This window comes from Ixodes scapularis, unplaced genomic scaffold (assembly GCF_016920785.2).
Source record: "Ixodes scapularis isolate PalLabHiFi unplaced genomic scaffold, ASM1692078v2 PGA_scaffold3__209_contigs__length_174095766, whole genome shotgun sequence".
Classification (NCBI taxonomy): Eukaryota; Metazoa; Arthropoda; class Arachnida; order Ixodida; family Ixodidae; genus Ixodes; species Ixodes scapularis.
The window spans coordinates 104,386,540-104,410,097 of record NW_024609868.1 but is presented as its reverse complement, the minus strand read 5'-3'; positions in this window follow the sequence as shown (position 1 = coordinate 104,410,097).

Below are 23,558 nucleotides of genomic sequence, written 5' to 3'. Positions count from 1 at the left end.
AAGTTTTGCATACGGTTACTTTGGACGCATACGAATCCATTCTGCGTCAAGTCAAGCTAAACCAACCTACAGACATGGCTTCATTTTATAAGTAAAAAGTTTTGTATGGGGTTACTGCAGACGCAGATCAAGTCTTTGTAGGCCAAGTCAAGATAAGTTCATCAACAGGTGTCTCTTTACGTTATGTTGATTCAGACTGAAAGAAGTACATCGATTTGGATGGAGCAGGTGAATTGCACAACTTATCTCTTATTACGGCTGGAATGAAATATGTACGAATATGGACTCATTTCTGAAAGGTGACTGTATTCAAGAAGTCTAACCGCTCATTCGCACTGGAAGCGGATCCGCGTTCGCGAAGCGGTTGCGAACGCGGTTGTATAAAGATCCAGTGCAATGGCACGCGCACTTGATGTCATCGAGTGCGCGCGCAATTGTACTGGATCTTTATACAACCGCGTTCGCAACCGCTTTGCGAACGCGGATCCGCTTCCAGTGTGAATGAGCGGTAAGACCTCTCTCCTCAAGTCACCCCTATAACACAAACTGGAGACACCAACCAAACGGACGCCAAATCTGGAAATTTTGGAGATGCACTTGTGTGTAAAAAGGTCTGGTCTTTATTCTCAAATTGTTTTGTAGTATTGTGGCATTCTGAATCCGCCATGTCACAGGCGATGTATTCCCTAGTCTTGCAATAGAAGGCATTTATATGCTCGTTTGAAAAATGGCTATATGTATTGTAGATTATAGAGGTTAATTGGGGGGGGGGGGGGGGGGGCGCAGTATCCTGCTGACCTGTAATAGTTCGAGTCATAATAAAAAAAACTTTACCTGGAGAATTACACTTTGAGCATTACCGTTTACCTTTAGATAACGTGGCACACTGCTTGACGGCAAAAAAACAAATGTTCACGCCTTTCTAGCTATTGCGTGCGGAATCTTTATTTTTACCGACGGCCAGCTGTGACCCTTAATACCAAGTGTAGACGATAGAACGTACGCGGTTCAGCAAGATTTGTCGCCCGATTAAGCTTGAAAAGTACTCCCATGTTCTCTCGAACATTTGGATGTAAAATCTGGCTCGTTATTCAGGAGGCAAAACCTAACTGTAAATAGCAGTTTTAATATTTGTTGCATTCTGTTCAATAATTATTACGTGTCTATCTAAATTTATTAAAATATGCGTAGGATCTTATTGCTATTATTTGTATTGTGGCGATAGTACCTGTGACCAAGGAAGAATCGCTGGAGATCATATTTCCGTCAATAGTACGCATTTGTGTCACTTATAAAATGTGATTTCCCTCGTCGGACAAAGGCGGCATAGCGGCGCATTTCTTGCATATATAAGCAACTTTGCTTTCGTGGGCCAGCTCGTTTTTGCATACATATTCATGTTAATTAAGATCGTTATTATTACTAATAATTATTATGATCTTGAGTAAAAAAGTTATTGTATGCAAGAGAATACTCACTTTTCTGGAATGACGGGCTTTAAATCGATGAATAAGTTGTTGTTATATTTGGAACCACATATAAAGATTGATGCTAAGCAGGCACCTCCAATTTAAGGAATTCCAGGTCAAAATGTTCATCGAGATAAAATGTAAATCGAGTCAAAATCTCCAATATTGGACATCATTTGACTCGATGAACGTATCGTCTCGATGGGCATTTTGGTGTCCATCGAGACAAAATGTCCATTGATTCAACATGTCCAATTTTGGACATTTTAACCCAATAGACACATCGTCTTGTTGGACATTTTGACCTGTATGGTCATTTTGACGCGAGGGACATATCGTCCCGATGGATTTTTGACCCGTTAGTCAGTGTACCTCGTTGACTTATATTTTAGAACTGGTGCTGGTACCGATTTGTATACATTTGGAATATATATATATATAAATATACACCAACTCAACTCTCCTACGTCACGCCGCGGTGGTGGCGCGCCGGACGCACTTCCGGTCTGGGGCGGTGGGCAGAAGTCGCCGTGCCAGACATGCATTCCTGTGTTCCTTTGGAAGAAACGAGACAAAAAACCTGCCTTCTCGTCAAAATGCTGCGATGGGGGCTTTACCAAGAGAGTCTGGAAAGGTTTGAAGATCAGTTTTCATGTGTTTTTGCACCCTCCGTTCGTCCGAGAACGTGGATAGCAGCCGTGAAAAGGGCAAACTAGACGCTATCGAACTACGATTGCGTGTGCGGGCCACAATTTGTGGTCGCCAGATGTATTTGCTTTGTTCCAACATGAACGAGAGAAAACCCCCAAGTTGTCCGGACCACCCACGGATTCAGTGCGTCTTCAAATTCACACGGCCGCCAGATCGTTCGAACTTTCGTCTGCTCTTCCAAACTTGTCTGCTTTTTGTCGTCTGCTCGTTGAAACAAAAGCGGCCCGTAGACCAACCTTTGACCCGGTGATTGCAATAAGAAGTAATTGCAGGCCTCAAAAGACTTAAGTAGGCTCGGTGTAATTTGTAGATACAAGATATTAATAATGGTACCGGTGGCCATCGCCTACTTGTTACGCTTGGTTTGTTCCCGCTTCCGATTTTCAGTATCGACGTCGATCATCGCCGCTACCTTTTACACTTTTGCAGCACGAGCGACGTCGCGACCGAAAATAGCTACACGAATCTCATCATGGTTTTGGCGTCCATTCTGCAGCGTTCATGCGAATGAATCGCCGCACGTCAAATTATTTACGGAACGTTTAGCGGCGTAACGAGCCTTGATAATTTCGCTCAGGTGATTGAAGTGGTAAGACATTTCGATGAGGACGTAGAATCGACAACTCCAACGCGAAAAAGAGTATGCAGACTCACACAGACGCCGACGACGTGACATTCGAATGGTTTGTTGACGCGGGACGCGGTGATTCTTGCCCGTACTCCATTGCGCGTGCGTTCGAACTGTCGTCTGCTCTTTCAAACTTGGCTGCTTTTTGTCGGCAGCTCGTTCAAACGACAGCGGCCCGTAAACCAAACGTTGACCCGGAAATTGCGATAAGAACTAAGTGCAGGCTTCAAAACACTTTTGAAGGTTGGTTGGGGTAAGTCGGCTAAGTGTAAACAGATACAAAAAGTTGTTGGTCATTGTTACCAGTGGCCATCACCGACTTGTGATGCCCGGTCCTACTTGCGGTTTTCAGTATCGATGTCCACCATCCCAGCTATGGTCCACGCTTTTGCAGTCCGAGCGACGTCGCGACTGAAAATAGCGAGCGGAATCTCATCGTGGGAGTCAGGCTTTAGCGTTCATTCTGCGGCGTCCACGTGAAATGAATCGCCGCACGTCACATTATTCACGCAAAGTTTTGCCTCGATAGTTTTGCTGAAGCCGCTCAAGTAGTCAGACATTGTTAGGAAGACGTAAAATCAACAATTCCAACGCGAAAAAGAGCACGGGGACTCCCACCGACGCCGACAACAACGCAATTCAATGGTTTGTTTATGGGCAACGGCGGGCTTCTTGCCCACCATCCACCGCGCATGCGCGGCGCCGCTGGCGTCCGCTAGGGGCGCTCCGGTTTGTTTGTAAACATGAGTTGGTGTATATATAAGGTAAAGATGCGTAGTGTCGGAGTTATTACTTCAAAGTTTATTACGACGTTTCGAGCGGGGACCGCTCTTCATCAGGTCCTGATGCACCTGATGCACCTGATGAACAACGGTCTCCGCTCGAAACGTCGTAATAAACTTCGAAGTAGTAACTCCAAAAGTACGTATTCCTGGTCTATTGTTTTTATATTTACCTTACTTCACCCATATATATATATATATATATACATATATATCAGGGTGTCGAACCGGAACCGAACCGAACCGAAAACCGGAACCGAACCGGTATTTTTTCCGGAACTGAACCCGAACCCGAACCGTTATATTGTTATCGCGATGAACCCGAACCGGAACTGAACCGGAAAAAAAATAATGGTTACCGGCTCATGTCAAAACGGTTCGGCCACGCGCTGTTGACAATGAATGTGCTATCAATGCCATTTGTTATTTAAGTGGCGTCAACTGACATACACCTCGCTTACATATTTTTCTTCTCCACTCAGTCTTAGGAATATAAACACTGCATCCATGAATTTTGACAAACGCTGCATCCATGAATCTTGACATAGGAACCAGTATTGCGCTGGTCGCGGCTTGCACGGAAAAAAGAGAAATGGAAGGCTGTGCAAAAAAAAAAAACAAAAAAAAAAAAATCGCGTCACGGGATTTTATTTTCCTACAATCTCGTAAATTCAAAATGCTGCTGTGTGCTCATTTCATAACACGTTTCTAGAACGCGCGAGTTCTTGAAGCTTTCTTCCATCGGAATGAGAAAAGAAAACGCTGTGAAGTTTGATAATAATGCATCCGGTTTCGTATAGGCACTTAGAAGCTAACATATTTGTGAGACAGCGAACTCTTCTATTTTAATATTTATCCTATTACGTCCTTCTGGCGTTGCGTTCGGTGAAGTGTTTTTCATATTCCGTATCTTGTTTAATGAAAACTTCTTTAAGGGTCTAATTTGAGTTACCGAAGGCTAGTTCAAATAAAGAAAGCTGTATTTTCTCCCCACTGTTCCTTCCATTGCTTACACGCCGAGGTGGCGGGATAGTTAGCGAGTTCTACTTGTAAGTGGGTTTGTAAGGAGGTCGCGGATTTTACAGCTACTGCGTCGGACCCAATTAGATGAAGTCCGAATGCGTAAACGTCGGTGAGGTAACCTTTGAGAGCACATAAAGAAACCATTCCTGGTAGAAATCCCTGAGCCTTACACTACGATGTATCCCGTTTTGTATGTGCTGATTTCAGATGTTTTATTTCTAATTTATTTTGATGTTGCAATTTGTCATTTATAATTTCCGAATCGGTTCGCGAACCGGTTCAGCGCCCCGAACCGGTTCGCGAACCGGTTCGCGGATCGAATTAATCGAACCGGAACTGAACCGGAACAAAATAAATTTACCTGAACCTGAACCGTAACCGAACCCGTATTTTTTTCGGTTCGACACACTGATATATATATATATATATATATATATATATATATATATATATATATACAAATTTACACGCGTTTAACGGTCATAATCTAACTGCTTGCGCAAATCTGAGTGACCTTTTTTATTTTTTTGTGAGACACCATATTTTCCTGTGCCAAATGTTGCAAAGTGAATAGCATTTTTTTTTAAATTGGAAAAATAAACCATACATTACGCCCCGCTCAACCTACACCAGAACGTGACCAGTGGTTGGAACAAAATATCAAACTTAAAAAAAAAATGCTGAAAATTCTAAAAAGGTGTGAGCGAAAAAACAAAACAAAACATTGTCAAAGACAAAATACGGTGCGTTCGCTGACTTCAGTTTTACAAATTTAGCAATTTCAAAGGGATCACAAACGTCTGATCCCGCGAATCATTCACACCACGCTAATCAGTACGCAGTGTACCACTATAAATCTCAGAAATTTGTTGAAAAAATTCGCCATATATATTACTCGCAAAAAAATATTTTACAGTATGCACGGTTTCTGTTGGTTGTTAGCTCAACATTAAGATGTAGCGCTTTCTCCTAAAAACCTCTGCTCCGGTATCGAACTGCTGGAGTTACGTTCTGGCAAATTTTAATTATGTTAACACTCAGAAAAACAGGGTTCTATCCGATCCCATTGGCCTCTTGTTGGGAGTAGCTATTGTTTTATAGAGCTAAAAATTCTACACAATTACTGCAGAAGTTTTGAAGACAAAGATTAAAAAAGAACGCGCTCGAGAATACTTTCTTTGCTGCAAATGAAAGGCAGCAATTTTCTTTCCCCTTCACTAATTTTGAAATGTGTAACATTAACAGAGCTAGCTTCGGCTGAAAGGGAACGAGCTGCGCATGTTGACGTTTGTAGCAGAAACCATCGAAATAGAGCTCCAGAACAAGTGCAACATTGTTGCCTCAAGCCACGTTACACTTCACACCGTCAATGTCCCGGGACACAGCAGAATACAATAAACCTTAATCTGTACATCCTACATACTTAGCGGAGCGCAGAAAGCGGGGCGTTAGCTAAAAGAAAATGTGTTAAAGGGCTACTTCTAGCAGGGCTATTGGTCACATAGGGGAACTTGCCATAGGACACTTCGTCACTGAGTCAACTGGTCAAACACCGAGAAAAGCGTATCATGGAACGTGTATATGTAAAGATAAATTTCTAAGACCACCTTACTTTTGGCAGACTTTGTGGTTTCAAAGCTCCCAGTCACCTTTGTTTTCTAGATTCCGAGTTCAACCCTGCTTAGTAATAACATTTGTCGGGTTTCCAAAACTTGCACATAAAAAAGAGGTCCTTATGGACATTTTGACTTGTTGGACATTTTGGCCCGCTGGACATTTTGACTCGGTGAACATTTTGACCCTATTGGACATTTCGTCTCGGTGAACATTTTGACTAGGTGGACGTTTCAACCAGATTGGACATTTAGTCTCGATGGTCCTTTTTTTTCCCGAAGTCATTTTAAGGCTGGTTTACACTCTTTTGACTGCTTACGACTGGAGGCTTAAAGGCCGGTTGTTGCACAGTCGTTCGCAACTCGCAGTGTGTGAACCAGCCTTTACAGTCAGAAGGATTAGTCTTTCTGTGTTACGAACGAGAGCAATGCGTTGCAGCTTTTTTTTTTTGTGGCCTTTGTTTTTTTTACGCAGGCTCCGTAACGGTCTACCGTCCTTTAGAAATTAATAAAAGCAACGGATGCAGCATAGGTTATATAAAAAAGTAATGAAATAAAAACGGAATGAAGGCATGGAACTTTCGAGCGCTTTGCCAGCTCAAAAACAACTCCGTGACAGGAAAACCAACTGATGTTGGAAAGCCTTTTTTTTTCTGGGGGGGGGGGGGGGGGGGGATTGCGGGGATGTTTATTGGCTACTTTATAAGTAGGGCTCCGTGTTTTCGGAGTTTATTTTTTGTCAAATTCGGAGGGTGTTTTTTGGAGTTTTTTTGCCGAAGATTCGGAGTTTCCATCGGAAACCGGAGACACGGAAAAATAAAAAAAACGGACAAAACAACAAGTCTCAACAATTGAGACTTGTTGTTGTTTTGTCCGTTTTTTTATTTGTCCGTGTCTCCGGTTTACGATGGAAGTTCTTCACCAGCTCGCCTGTGCTTTTACCCTTTATTCGGAGTTTATCGGAGTTTATATTGTTTCGATTCCCAATTCTCCAAATTTCGGAGTTTAATTTCACTGTGTTTCCTATTAAAAATAAATAAGTAAATAATAACCGAATGTAAATCTATGCCAGATAAAAAAGAAAACGCGCTTGTATTAATTAAAATATCTTCAGTTAAATTTGGCGTTGGTGCCATTGCCATTGGCAATACTAATTTCCCACGAGAAAAGTCACACACAAGTGGCGCTTCGATAAACGCCGATACCCTAAAATCAATGAACACCCGGGGGTAGTCGCTAGGATACTTGTAGTCATTTATCACAGTCCATTAATCTAGCCCGCGGCCGCGCGAGGTGGAGTGTTTAAAGGCCGACGTACAACCTCGGTTTTCCGCAAGGAAGATAATCCTTTAGCGTTCTTCCTCTCCTAAGCTGCGAGGGGAGCCAAGTTGGAGCAATGTAAAAACTGGAGAGGATATAGGAAAGGAGGAGGCGGGCAAGAGTGGAAAGCGCGAAGTGTACTTCGGCCTTTAAGGAGGTAATAGAGAGTTTGAACTGTCTCTCTTCCCATTTTTGTACAATCCCTATGGTCCATAACTTTCACTGTTACTAAAGCATACCGTTTCCTTTCTCTAAATCACAAATCGCATGGCCCAAACTGGAAGCCAAAGAGTGGCTTTTGTCGTGACCCGAATGTACAACGAACGACCTGTTCCCCTGAATCAACCTTGAAGAGACAATCGGCAAGACCTGTTTGACAACGGTCCGAGATTCGAAAGATAATTATGGTGAAATTTTCCCAGGGCCATTGGCTCTGTGCTAATCAAACTGTAAAAAAAAAGTTTTACTTCTTTTCTTTATGGGGGGGGGGGGGGGGGGGGCGGGGAGGGAATGTGGAATTGACACATAAATATTCGGAGTTTATCAGATAAATCCGAATTGACCAAAATTTTACCGGCGGGTGTTTTTCGGAGTTTTTAGGATTTATCCGAAAACACGGAGCCCTATTTTTACGGCACACATAAAGTTGTAGAATAGGGTGCCCCAACAGATTGTATCACCAGAGGAGTTTGGGGAGTCGTACTGCGCATGCGGATGACTTCTTATCATGTGTGACCCAAAGCTTTGGAACCCCCTATTCTAACACTCCTTACTGCCAGCTGCGATTTTCACATCTTTTCACTGAAAACACACACACGCACACACGTACACACACACACGCGCGCGCACGCACAAGCACACACACACACACACGCATACACACACACACACACGCGCGCGCACGCACGCGCGCACACACAAAAACACGATTACAGAGGTAGCAATTGTTCATAAGACACCGTGTAGAACCTCAGGATTAGAAATCCGCATTTGGTGGGGAAATTTCTCAGATCACTGCGCGATTCTTTTTATTTGAATAATGAGATCCTTGATGCTAATTTCTTTACGGCTACCGAGAGGCAACCATTTCAAACATTTTAGGATAATTGACGCTTTCCAACGACGACATGTCGTCAATTTATTGCTTTCCAACAAAAAGGCTGACACGCGCGCAACGCTCTTCATTTGGGCACGGTATTTTCTTTACACGGGGTTATATCTAAGACTAAGATGTTAGACTATAGGAGGAAAATGTATATCTTCAAGTATGTGAAAATTATCAAAACCTGTTCGTTGTATTTATATCGTATATTTAAACACTTTCCTAAAATTGTAATTGCATTTGTAATTAAATAGGTTTGTTTCAAAGTATTTTGCATTTGCATTTAGATACATTCTCGGAAGTATTTTGCCCATCTCTGGTCCGAAGTACACTCGTGACCGCCTTCAAAATTCCAAGAAAGGTCGAAGTGAAGCTCCCTCTCAACGCTCACTCTGAGTACGAGGATAGAGAGGCGTTGCGGCCGGCACCGATATGGCCACCCATGACCTGGTTCCACGCAGGCTTGTACACGTTACTTAAAAAAAAACTAATCGGTTACAATCACAACTACTCTTGATTAAAAAGGTATTCAATTCGATAACTTGATTACTACAAAAAAATAATTGACCGTTATTTAATAAAAATAAACGTTACTTTTTCGATTAGTTCTAGTTGAAAAGTACGGATTCGTTTTTTGCAGGTTTAAAATGTTTTATGTGCTGCCCTAATTAAATTAGAATCAGCTGATTTTCAAGCTATTCATCTTCTCAATGCGCAAATTATCGCAGACCGTCCTTCTGTCAGGGAAACAATTGGTTCGAGGATTCCCTGTTACAGTAGATTTGTAGCAACAAGCCCGTCAATTTGGTAAAGAGAGGGACAATAGCAACGGTCACAGGTAATTTTAGGACTTAAAAAAAGTAGTCGGATTTCTCTTGTCATTACCTCCTAATTAAAAGTAATCAAACTATTAAAAATACTCCAAGCAGTAATTGAGTAAATGAGTACGGTACGACAGGTCCGGTGTATACCAAACCCGCATAAATACGAGTCTACAGGAACCTTTATTTTGCACTAGCAAGCGAAAGCGTGGGTAATTAATATATCCTTCTCTAAAGTTCGCGCCATCGAATAGATATTGCGTCAATTATTCGAGTACCCCACTGCTCAGCCGTGCACTCTGAACATGTTCGGGACGCAGAGGGTCGCATCATGTGGTTTTCGGTTAGGTCTGGCGTCCAATTAAAAAGCTTCGTGAGCAAAAAATGGCGTCCACCCATGCTGCTTAATGTAAGTTATAAAAAAAAAAAAAGAAACCGTCAGTTTTTGACGAAATTTTCCTGGAGGAGCATGAGGGCAAAATACGACCCTACACATTTGCAGAAAATGTCGGCGAAGGCATGAAGTAGCACTATCCAGGTAGGCATGCATATACTCACATATACTCTTTTCTTTTTTTTTTTCTTTCAAAAATATTATTGGTAGAGAACCTACACATAATCACGTGCAATCTTGTAAAAACGTTTGTTTGTGCAGATCTCAATTGAGGCTGAATGAAGCGGAGAGTCTGCTTATTGTTTCAGCGCAATAGTCACCTTAAGTTCTGCTTGACTCGTTGGCACCGATCAATTTCTTTCGAGGGGTAGGTAATTCACGAAAATGAGATCGTCGCGTAAAACGGTACGCGAGAATAAGCTTTGACGCCTATTAAGACGACACCATGATCACATTTGATAAAGCGCATGTGATGACATCTGATTTTGTTGATGTTTTAAATGTGCAGAGTACTGAAATTCTTTTTGATCCACAAACAAAAAGCATGCAGTTTCTAAGCATTTATTACGTTTCTCTATTGCTGATGCTATTTTTGTGGCAATCATTTTTCTAAATGCACTTCAGTCGGAGCGTTCCACTACAAGTTTTCACAGGAACACGTTTTTCAAGTTTTATTCGGTTTTCACATTTGTTTTAAGTGCGCGGATACAGAGAATAACAACCATATTGTTGTTTTGACGTCCCTGTCCACCCTTTATACTGGTGCGGCTCTGCTGAGCCGCGATTATTTTGTTGACCTTAATAAACAAGCCAGTGAAGCTCTCTATCCTAAAAGAACCAAGTAGCGAAAGCAGAAGACAGTGGTAAAGCCACTTTCTCCCCGATGTTCTCGGTGCTGCCCTCTGCGGCGTGGATTTCGCTGTAATCTCCAAGAGCAAGTTATAACCACTTGCCCTTCAGCCATGCATGGGACTCGCTCACAAACTTGGGACTGGGTGAGCTCCGCTCACTTCTGAACAAAACTACTTACGCTACTTTGACATCTCTATACTCCGTTTCATCTAACCTTTAAGCGCAGCGGATGTTACGAGCAATCGGAGCCAATCGGAGGCCCTGTGAGTGTCACTTGACCTAGGGAGGGGGCACAGTGACGTGCGGAAAGCGTATCACGGGCCACGTCCACAGAACGGGATTGGCTAAGATAGCTCGTAGCATCCCCTGTGTCCGGACGTAAGGAGAAGCGGGGTATAGGAGGCTGTAAAGAACAAAATCCTCTAGCGGGGATTTCCTCCTCCCTTAAGCGTAAAATGCCGTCAAACGCGCCCTCAGCGGTCGCATAAAAAATGTGAAAATGCCTCTAATTACTGGAGAGTGCTATGATTGCTAGTTATCACAGCCGCATCACTGTTCTCGTATGGTTCTCAAAAGGAAGTAAATATAGAATAATTACATTACATTCTGAGAGGAAATTATGATTTTAATTATTTACTTTTTACGCCCTAGTATAGCTCTAAATTTAATTAACGCCCTTTGAATAAAGTTGTTGTAATTGTAATGAAATCATAATTCCGAACTAATTTTATGATGCATACGTGGAAAACTAAATACACGCGCTAAGTTTTTCGCATATAAATCGGGCGAAAAAAACAAAGAAAATAAGTTTGTTTGAAAAAGTTGGAAGTGGTTTCAAAAATTTGGCTGGGAAAGTTCAGTGCACTCCATTCAAGTAACGACGCCGGCGGTTTTACGAGCGTTATGTTTCTTTTTATGCAATCCTGATCGTCGACACAGATTGATTCTTGTACCACAGTAGAGTATAAAGCTAATATAAGCTGCACTTCACTCTGTTTTTTTAATATTTTTTTTAGCTTTCGTCGGGAAACCGATTCACGTCCTTAAAACATATCAGGGTATGATTAAATGAAACAGGTCCAGCTGGTTCAGACATTGTTTTGTGCTCAAAGCGCGCGTGTCTCCACGTTTCCTGCGGAGTTCCGGCACGTGTGTTTACGTTCAGACCTTACTATGTATACTCCGTTCCCTTCTGGGCTGACAGTGTGGTGGGATCTACATGCGCGCTCGCCGGACAAATCAACCGCCTCCTCTGCATTGCCTGACACCGCCCTCTGCGCGTGGGTGTGGGTGCCACGTGGCGAAAGATGGACGTGTGAATGGGCCAATGAACGCGTAGCTTTAACCACGCTGTCAGCTTATGGGGGAACGGAGAGTGGGACCCCTGTGAAGTGTGTCAACCCCTCTAGCTACAAAAAAAGAAAAAAAAATACCATGAGCGCTTTATGTGTGGATATCTATGGAAACCCATATTTTCGCGTTGAGTTCGAGCACAGTTCGTGATATTACAAGAAACAAAAATGCATGTGGAAAGTCATGTCATTCATCAAAATAAATATATGACTTTGCTTTCTGGTCGACCTTTGAGGAGGAAAGGGGGATCAGTGGCCGAGTGTTGTTAACCATTGCAGGTCGGGACACGTGAAGCGAAAACTCGCGCTGCAGAATCAAGGATCTAGGGCTCAATCCCCACCCCTGCCTGTTTCGTTCTCAATGAGCATTGTACCGGCGTGCGGCCGTGTATCAATGCTGCATGATGCAGGCTAAACACTTCCACGCTAGCAGTGGTACTCCAATGGCCAAATTTCTCATCTGGGGATAAGCAGGGTTGTAAAGTACCTAGGTATGACTAACTAGAAATCGGTGTCTAGGTACTTTTGCTGTACCTGAGGTACAAACCTAGGTACTTTAATTCCTTGGTATTTGTATCTGTATCTTGGGTACATGTTCCAGTTAGTTGTAAATAAAGAAACTTACCTTTACATGCACTTTTCTATTCACTTCTTCAAAATGGTAGAAACTATAAATCTTCAAGTATCCACACGCTACCATGTGCCGGGATTGATGTTGAGTGGGGTAAGACCTGGGAGGCGCTGGCTTGATCGAACGACGTTTTAGCGAGCGAAGCCCCGCCCATAATGTTTCATCGAACGACACTTTAGCGAAAGGCGGTGTTGATTTGAGCGAACGTTGGATTAGCGATGCCGTTCTAGCGACACCAATTTATCGAATAACTTCGGAACTCCGTTTAGGGAAAATAGCGACCCGCTTCCTTTAGCTCAAACCAAAGTCGACTTCATTGCGTGTTTAAAGCTCTTTTGATAGTGATACAAGGGAGGAGATAACTTAAGAGATGGGCGCAGTTTCTGTTGCCTGTATCTTGTCCTGGCGGTGGCTCTCTTCTGCCATAAATACTATATAAATTATAATTGAAAATAAATTATAATTACGATCGTAAAGCACTCTAACATCGACCGTATATAATACAGTTTCCACTCAATAAATTGGACTCAAAATTTGCAGCTATCAAAACTGAAAAAGTTGAGAGAGAAAAAAAAGCTTCTTTTCCTTCTGACTAACAAAAAAAAAAAAAAAAAAGAAACAAGGAAGTTTGCAGTTTTTTGCTCGTCGTCGCAAAGGTGAGGTACACATGCACTCGACTCCGGCGTTTCTTCAGGATCCGACGTCTTTTGCTCCCGTCGACGTCAGCACTGGCTCTGAGGGTATGAATGTGCACAAGCAAGTTTCGGCGGTTTCGCCGCGACATGGTAAACAGCGGACGCTGTTGGCCTCGGTGACCCGATTGGAGCGTGGGGATAAGACACGTGAGGACTCAACTTTGATGTGGACATCACATCGACACCAATAAAGCATATTTATCGAACTCGTTTTTGTGTGTATCCTTAGCATAAAAAAATTGCTGTGGCTTAGCTTGGCTATGCCAGGATATAAACAGCGTGAGCTTAGGTTCAGCTGGTTATTCTTAGCTTTCCTGGTTGTCTAGGATTAGATTGATTGTCATGCTTACTGCTGCTTCAATGACACACGCACGGTATATGCATTATGTGAGAGCAGCAATTTCGCTCTCCTTCTCCATGGCTATGCCACACTGGCAAACGCCCCGCTATATGTATACCCCCACTGATACCTCTGCGCATGCGCACAAAATGAGAGGCGCTATCAAGTGGCTCCGGTGCCACGTCAGACTTGGCTACTGCGCAACAGAGGCGCGCAGTTGGGCACGCGGCGGCACCAGTGCGTCTGCCGCGGCTATGACGCGCAACTCCTCTGGAATGCGCAGACGGGCGAGGCGCGCGCGGTGGCGGCGGAGCGCGCGGCGGCGGCGGCTCCGGCGCGCCAGCTTTGTGCCATGTGACGTCACTGCACCTCGGTCCTGCGCAGCACGGCTCTCCAGGAGCCACGCGAAACTGCTCAACCTCGGCCAGTGTAGCTCGCGCTACAAAAGCTTTACTTCCAATATATTCTGACGAGTTCGGGGAAAATAAATAAAGTATCTTTGAAGTGATTGTACCTGTACCTAGGTACATTTTTAAGCGGGACCTACGTACGTACCTAGGTACCTTTTCGTATGAGTAAGTGTGACTTTATCGTAAATACATTTTCGACGTAACTTTTACAACTCTGGAGAAAAGGCACGAGACGCCCGTAGGGGGTGTCCAAACTTCCGGCTATCTGAAGATATACGCAACACAATTCCGAGCAGGAAAAAAAAACAGCTAAGAGGAAATGGAATGTTCCTGATAAATATGAATTTCGAGTGATACTTCAAACTATAGCTGTAGAAAGCAGGTTTAGATTAGTTTCCATCATGCGTGTCAAACTATACTTACGGTGCTAGAGAAAACACAACATCTTAATCGGATAGCCTTAGGACTGAACTCCATAGGACGAATATGCTGCGAAAAATCGACAAATTTTAACCGGCGGCTTTTGCTCTGCGCGTTAAATCAGCACTCCGGCTGCTACGTCGCCCACAAAGCGAGCGTGCCGTCTGGCGACGTTTGTAAGTTCTTCGTCGCATAATTCGTTCCATGGAGTTCAGCCTTTACTGTTGGCGCCGGTTCGTCTAAACTGTGAGTTACGTTGCGACCCTGTGCGCATACCGTTTACTCCCACGCCAGGATCGAAAGTCGCCAAGAGAGATGTGCATAGCATATCCTTTAGTTGAGAATATATGTTAACTCCGTGAAGATCCAACGGCCTTGGCGCCGACAGCTCATGCGTAGGAACGACTGGACGCGGTCAGCCTCGGTGGTTTTCCCCTTTTATTTGAAAGGGGCGGATGCCGCCATCTATTTGGAGCGCAAGTTCGTCTGCTTCTTGCTCAAAAGTTGCGATGGTGTCAGAACGCCGAGCTCTTATTGGCTCATTGAAAACAATAGTGGGTAGACCTCAACGTATCTAGCATTGAGGTCTTCCCACTATCCTTTCAATCAAAGCCAATCAGAGTTTGGCGTCGTTCCCACGCCACCACTACTCCTGCGAAAGAAACAGACGACATACTCTCCGCATAGCTTGTAGTCAATAGCCTTCGAGACAGCGGTGACCGCCGTTTCTGCTGTCTTGCAGAACTCGGTATCTCGCTGCAACGGTTGCAGCCCTCTCGCTTGCCGCAGTGCGAAAGCGTGACAGCGGGGACAGCTCGATGCCCATGCGTTCTCTTGGAAGCGGGCTGTAGGATTTGGTGACATGCATCAAGAAACTGAAGTAGAGGAGGGGACGAGAGACCACGGAGATGACAGAGCGCCGAGCTCTGGTTGAGATGATTAGTGGGTATACACCTAAAGCTAGCTGCCTTTGTCTCCAATGAACTCCTCGAACGCATTAACATGGAACGCGGGCGTCCTGCGTTTGGCTTTCGCATTCGAAAGCGTTCAGCGAATGCGACGGAGACAAAGAGAGCCTTTGCGTCCACTGCACTCGTCGAACGCGCGAGAACGCGGAACGCCGGCCGCTTATCTCTATTGCAGTTGGTTGGATCGCGGATCGCGAGCCTTTTAGTGGCACCCCCGGAGGCAATTGCTTTACACCAGACAATACACGCAAGTCCATGGAAGAAACGCACAGAAGTAGGATTATTATAGCAAGTACGCAGTGCTCGAAGGCGAGTATTTGATCTACCGCGACCATTATATCGAGTGTTTAAAGATCGAATCGGTATTTTTCAATCGGTGTCAACACCATTCGAAAATTAAAGGATCTTTAGGGAATGCGTTAGTATACCCCTTGGAAAACGCCACCCTCTTTCGGAAACGCTAACGCTGATTCCTTCAACTTTCTGTCTTGAATTTTCTTTTGGCTTTCTCTTCTGCTTCCCTTATTTTTGCTGCCTCCCTTTCGCTTCGTTACGAGGTCAGCGTAAGCGCTTCCCATAGGGGGTCGTGTGTGGCGTTTCCCAAAGGTCATGGTTACGCATTCTCTAAAGATCCACCCATGTATCTTCCGTTATTTTTTTCCGCCGACGCGAGCTCGCCGAGCTCGTTTCTCCCCAGGCTTTGTCGCACGCAGACCCGCGCCCGCTTGCCGCTACTTGCGCCGCATTTCGGCCAGCTGAGCTAGGCGTCTGCTTCCGCTCCTCTGTCTCGTTCTCCCGCCTTGCACGCTTAGCAGCGGCATCCGCTGCATTGCGCTGCTTTCGTTGTTTACCGGTTTCCCGCGAGCATTGGCTTCCACCCCGTGACGTCACCTCTGTCGCCTCGCTGCTCCGCGCGCCTCCTGGCTTCTACCCCATTGACGTCGCCCCCCTCTCGCCTTTGTCCTTCACTTCTCTCCTCCTCTCTACGCGGCGTGCTTCTCTTTCCACTGTTATGTCCACAGATGGATGCCGTCAGCTCCTCGCTGTCGTGTAGGTATTAATTCTAACGTATTGAAAGATCAAATGTGCCAGAGCAACACCTACTGTGCTGGCGCCGCTTGCTTTACTTGCTAAATAAATGACACGTCCAGCAAACGTACGACACGCTCCGAATATTAGTTTATCACAGAAGCCCTTGCTGCATTTCAAAGCAAAAGCTCGCACCAGAAGTACTCTGGAGTCTGTACAAGCTCTTGACAAGGTGCGAATGTCCCCAGTAAATGCCTTCAAACTTGTCGTCGGCTAAGCTTCCAGATCACGAACGACTCCACATTGACTCTCGGCAACCGTTTGTCTCACCGAACTGCATCACCGTTTACGCCAGACAATGTCTCCACTCTCGACCTTCAACCACTACGCATTTATAAAAGGAAAAAAGATTGGTATTCTAACGCTTTTTTATATTTGTGCTCAGAATATTACCTTTCATCGCCACAAAACACGATAAAAGTTTGGTCTTCGAGAACACCCTACTAAGGTAAGAAATTGCAGTTTTCCCCGTTTCTCCCATAGACTCCCGTTCATTAGCTGGTGTCAAGCGATGGTTGCCGGTGGTGCCGTTCAAACCCAGCAAGAAAATTCTGGATCCGCGATACAGCCTACTCTACAGTAGAGAGCAGTGACGCTGGCGGCCGGCGTTTGGTTCTAGCATTCGAACGCGTTCGACGAGTGCAGTGGAGACAAAGTCAGCTAGCTGTAGGTCTACCCACTAGTCATTTCAACCAGGGCTCGGCGTTCTCACGTCCCCGCGCTCTTCCGGCACCTCCTCTCCCCCAGTTTCCCGGCGTACAGGCGCGCTATCTAATGCTAATGAGCGAAGTAGAATGCTTTCTTATAGTAAAATATTTGGGCATTGCTCCCGGTGCTTTACAATTAGAAAGGGGGGGGGGGGAGAGGGAGGAGCAGACTCTTAAAGGAAACACGAGAATCTGAAAGAGGAAGAATGCAAAAAAGGAAACATTTCCCCTTTTCTCATTCTTCCTCTTTCACATTCTCGTGTTTCCTTGAGTGCGAACTGCGAATCTTTATGCAAGCGAAGCAGACAAGGAACTCTCGAATACATCAGCTATCTTTGACCCTTAGCACGACCGGGCTGTAAAATGAAAAGCGAACTTTCTTACGGCCTTGAGAATGCACGAACTCATCTCTGTTACGTCACGGCGCGGTGGTGGCGCGTCGGACGCACTTCTTGTCTGGGGCTGTGGGCTGAAGTCCCCATGCGAGACATGTATTCCTGCGTTGTTTTGAAAGGAACCAGGCAAAAACTTGCCTTCTTGTCAAAACGCTGCGACTGGGGCTGTACCAAAAGAGTCGAGAAAGGTTTGAAGGTCAGTTTTCATGTGCTCGGTTTGTCCGAGAACGTGGATATGTGCCATGAAAAGGTATAACCAGACGCCGTCGCACCACGATTGCTTGGGCGGGAAGCACTTTGGGTTGAATTCACGGATACTTGGGGTCATCAGATTTATTTGTTTTGTTTCAAAATGAACGACGGAAAACCGTCAAGTTGTACGGACCACCTGTGGACTACGTTGAGTGCGTCTTCAAGTTGAAACGGCCGCCTGTTCGTTCGAACTGTCGTCTGCTCTTTCAAACATTTCTGCTTGTCGTCTGCTCTTTGAGACGACACCGGCGCGTAGACCAAGCGTTGGCCCGGTACTTGCGAAAATAAGTAAGTGCAGGCCTAAAAGGACTTAAGTTTGAAGGTTGGTAAGCAGGCTCGATGTAAACAGTATATACAAGGAGATGTTGATCATTGTTACCAGTGGCCATCACCGACTTGTTATGCCTGATTCACTTGGTAAGATTCTGCTTGCGATTTTCAGTATTAACGTGGACCATCTCAGCTACGGTTCACGCTTTTACATCCCGAGGGACGTCGCGACTGAAAATTGCGAGCAAAATCTCATCATGCGAATCATGATTTAGCGTATATTCTTCAGCGTCCACGCGGGATGAATCGCCGCTTGTCATATTATTCACGTAAAGTTTTGCGGTGTAACCAACCTTGGTAATTTGGCTGAGACCGCTCAAGTAGTCAGGCATTGCCAGGAAGACATAGAATCAACAATTCGAACGTGAAAAAGGCAGGGGGACTCACACCGACGACGACAACAAATACTTTACTAGGGGGAATACATTCCACTCCGCTCATTTGCATTAGACAGAACGCCTACAGCGCCGAATCCAGCCCTGACGGAGTGGAGGTCCGTATCAGTCCACGCGCATGTGCACGTGGATGTCCGCGGCGGCCGCAGCGGTGTCGTCTCCGATTCCACCTAAAGCCCCTTCATGTTTAAAAGTAGCGCAAGGTGCGTCGATGCACGAGGCACGTGCAACGTGCAATCCTTGGGAAAATCATGGCGGCACAGCGCAGCAAAGTATTTGGCGCAGCACTGAGCTAGATTTTAGACGCCATGTTCTTCCTTGAAGTGGCGCGCGGCACGTGTCTGGAGCATTTCCAGAACAATAAATTTGAAATGTAGAACGAATATCATCATCAGCATCATTTACCGCCCGATAGCAGAGACCTCCCCGACGATAGATGGCTCTCGCCAAGCCCAGAAAACCTTTCCGCACCGAGGCTATTGTATTTGAGAGGAGTGAATGTATTGCCCCTAATAAAGTATTTGACGACAACATCGCAATTCAATGGTGTGTTTATGGGCGAGGGCGAGCTTCTCGCCCACACTCCATCGTGCATGCGCAGCGCAGGTGGCGTCCGCTAGGGGCGCTCCGGTTTGTTTGTAAACACGAATTGGTGTATTCTTTCTCTCTGCCACCGCAGCTCTGTGGGGTCGCAGCGCAGTTCAATCCTGGAGCCAATAGGCCAACGCTGTGAGATTAGGGTGTCTTGCTAGAACGAGTTAAAGCGCTGTAGGAGGCTACTGCGCTTTGACTCGTTCTGGCAAGACACCCTAACCTCACCACGTTGGCGTATTGGCTCCGGGGATGAAGTGGAGGAATTTCCAGACGACTTAGAGCTACTAGGACTTCTGTAAATGCTCAGCCTTGCGGAGGAGAGCACTGCAATGGTTCTACCAGGGCGGCCATATTTGTTTCAAGGCCGCACTGCGGGAAGCGACTGTCGCTTCTGCAAGAGCCCCGGATGCGCGAGCTACGCGATCGTCCTTCGTGTCGTCCTTTAAAAACATGTTTTAAAACATCGCTCGCGTTATAAGGACAACGCGATTATACTACATCCGTGGCTACACGTAATGTCGAACGGTCAAGGAACCCTTTAGTTTCTCCTATTTCAGTGTAGGATGTATATTTCGCAAAAGCAAAGCGAGAAACATGATCCGCCCGAGACTCGGTGCCTGCAAGGTCGCTTTGCCGCACGAAAATTGGATCCAGCTTGGTGCACGTGACGGCTTTTTCGGCAACACGGATTTGGCGACGACAGGAAAAATAACGCGATACTCTGGCTCGGCAGACAGAGCCTATACACTCCGTGCGGGAACTATAGGGGGCGCTTTGAAAAACGCGCGCAGCGCCGCTAGCGGAGGAGCTGGCGTTCGACTGTGAGGCGCGTTCAGCAGCCTGCGGCGCCTTTTCGCATGCCAAGCTGTGGCGGCGGAAGCGCGCACGGACGAAACTTTTGCTTTTTGAGCCAATAAGTTGAGGGTGACGTTGCATGAGTGCTGGGGCAGAAGGGCATTTAGCTGTTCTGGGATAATTTCTCTAGTTGCGGCTGAAAAAGGAGTTGGAGGAATTTTCCGAAAAACAAGACGGCCGCTACCATAATTGCTCCGAGTGGGAAATTTATTTCGCTCGTCGCTGTAAACTTAGGACTGCTGATACGATGATATTTGGAGGCGAGTGAGATGTTCACCAAGTTTGTGCACGAAGAGTGCCAAGTTTCTTTAAGACAGCAGGTGTGAAAGTTATGTTTCTAACGAATAAAGAAATAAAGCTGTACGGGATATCCAATATTGGACCCAAAATGTTGTGTTGTAGCGGGCTGTGCAAAGTGCAGATTTGGGCACACAGGTGCTTGGACTTGACAGTAACATGACACAGCACTTATTATACAAAAAAAAGGTGGCATAGGGAAACCAGGTGAAAATTTAGTTTAGGCAGCGTAACTAAATGGGAACCAGTTTTGACCGTGAAAGGCTGCCAAGATAATACCACTCATCGTGGGAGGTGCACACTTTACAGGTAGGAAGGGACCAGTGGACGGTACTTCCAGTTCGAACTACTTTGCGATAGGTGGCTCTAAAGCCGAGAAAAAAATTTGTTGTCTACAGAAGTCGGGGTGTCAGCGTTTCCACATCCAAAAAGAGGCTGATCAAGAAAGAAAGCACGCCACATAAACTTCCATATATACTCGAACGTCGAATCTCCAGTATTTCGAGTTTCATTGTTGTTTTCTTTAGATCCATATTTGTCACTTTTTTTACCGTTCGAATCTTTCTTCATGAAGTACAGATTGCGTGCCATACTTGTCCGGAAATATCATCAACACGTACGATGGGGACGAAACTTCTTTGAAGTTCATTCCTCCAACGAAATTGGCACTTCATACCCGCGAGTGTGGGATGGCATTTCAGTTCGTCCCATCGGCGCTGACACATGTAGGCGTTACTGGTACGAAAACAAACGCAGAGCGCAAAGCGGCAGTGTAGAATATGTCAGCCGTGCCGACACAGTAGCAGACATGATCGGGAGACCAAATTTCTCGCGTCATACGGCACGGCTCCATCGTCGTCGCTGTCCCACAAAACATCGGCGAGGTGAAAAACTGTGAAACTTTGTCTCCACGAGAAACGACGCGTAACTATTAAAGCACTTAATGACGCAACACAGGCGGCACTTCATGCTGTGAAACCAGCGCATCCGCACCACTCCAACTTCAACGCGTACCAACGTACGCGGCGCGGTTTCGGTTTCGTTTTCTCTGGGGTTCTCACTGCCTACCTTCGGTACCGGCCGCGCGGCGGCGCGCCAGTCGCGTCGCACGGAGTGTATAGAGTTACTCTAAGAGCCACAGGCCTTGAGGCCGCCTGCCTTCAGGGACTTACGCACAACACTTATTCGTCTTCTAGAAAAAAGAAATAATAAAAAAGGTATACAAGCGTTTATATACACCGTATTTCATATAAATAGCAAGCCAAAACTATTTCACTCAGCGCACTATACTTGTTTCCTGTGAGTACACGGGCTCACAGTTTCAATCCCGGTGGTCGGAACAGCTGTTCAAAGCGGTTCAGGCAATATTCAGAAGAGTGGCGTTGTCGCGCCCCCACGCGGTAAAAAACCTCCCATGGCTCCTAAATTGAAAACAAAGGCAGTAAAGAATGTCGCTGTCTGGCCCGGCCGTGCACTTAGGTGCTCCAGTGATTTGTTTGAAAGGCCGACTGCTGTCAAAAAACGTCACGAGTAAAAACATGTTCTGTACGCGTACCATATTCCGGAAACGTTCAGCGACTTTTGATATAACGACAATAAGGTACAAGAATCACGTCTAAGTAGTACCCCTTCCCCTGCAGAGCTGCAGATCATTTGGCGACCAATCCTGTACTGCATTAAAAAAAAAATGCCTGTGCGTTTACTTTTCCGCAAAACAGTCGAACAGGCAATCACCGCAACTTACGGAGGAGCTCAGCGAATGACGATCCCGAAACATATTTTTAGACCAAAAAACACAGTTTGAGTTGTGACATTAAGCATTGCAAGCATGACGTTTTACATCGCTTAATGTCACGACTGAGACTGGATTTTTTTAGAGTGTACTGTGCTTCCCAAACTCTAATACCCCCGCCCCATAAAAATATAAGATATTGTGCCGTAACTCCGCTTCCTTGGCTTTTCCCAATGCAACAATGATTTCGATGTTACTGCATAAACAATAATACTCAGAATGGACGCTACTAGAGTTTTCTTTTACAGTTAATATAGACAGAGCGAATCAGCTGAACCAAAATCCGTCCGGGAAAGAAAAATGAAAACGCAAGCCTGCAAGGATGATTATTCTTAATGACTGAAGTAAGCTTGTTTGATTGAGCATAGCATCTCAAGACAAGTGCAGAGTTTGGACACTGCAACTCTCTATTCCAGCTCGAGTTTGAGCTGCCACCCATACTGTACTTGCATCGACGTCACTGCAAAGAGGCAAAATTGGCAAATTTTAAAATTCCTGAGCAGCCTCGCGACCCCCAGTGGAATGTGTCGCCACCCTTTTGGGGTCGCAACCCACAGTCGGGGAAACACTGCTGTAGCACATAAATACTTTCTTGGTCTGCGGACGCATCTGTGGCGTCCTGAAGGTTATAGGACTCATGGAAGCCTTGCGTGCTACTGGCTGTGATGCCAGCTGGCTGGACGTCAGCCCGTTAAATTTAGTGGGTCAACGTGTTTTTCCATTATACTTTCGCAGCAGTAAGCACATTTCACGGTTGCAGTTGTTTGGGATCTGAACTTCAAACTACTTTACCTTAATATGCTCCTAGCTTGCCTTCACTTCTAAGGTTGAAACTGAAGGGAAAATAAAGAGAAATAAGAAAATTAAAATTGAAAGACGGAGGTATGAGACTCGCACAAGTGCCCTCGCAGCGTCTACGCTGTTAGATTTAAGGGCCATATATTGCGTTTGGAGAGCGCGAGATACCATATGCAATTTTGCAAACTTTCTGGTTGTCGGTGGCTGCATTCAATTTTGCGTTCCCTCTCCTGGAGGTTTCAATACCCCTGAGATTTCGAATTCGGGCTTCTTTTTTATCCGGAGATAACGGGAGGGAGGTGGCATTGGTACTGCGGTTACATACTTAGCAGTCGATGTTTAATAACTAAGTTGCATTTTCAAGTTCTAAAAAGACACAATCAATGTGTACAAAAAAAAAAAAAACTAGATAAAAAAAATACGGAAGCATGATAGCGTTCCTTCCTTGAAGTAGCCTAGGAGCGGGGGTCAGATACAAACCGTACATCAGCTCCCCCCCACTCCAGCCCCCCACCCTTCCCTA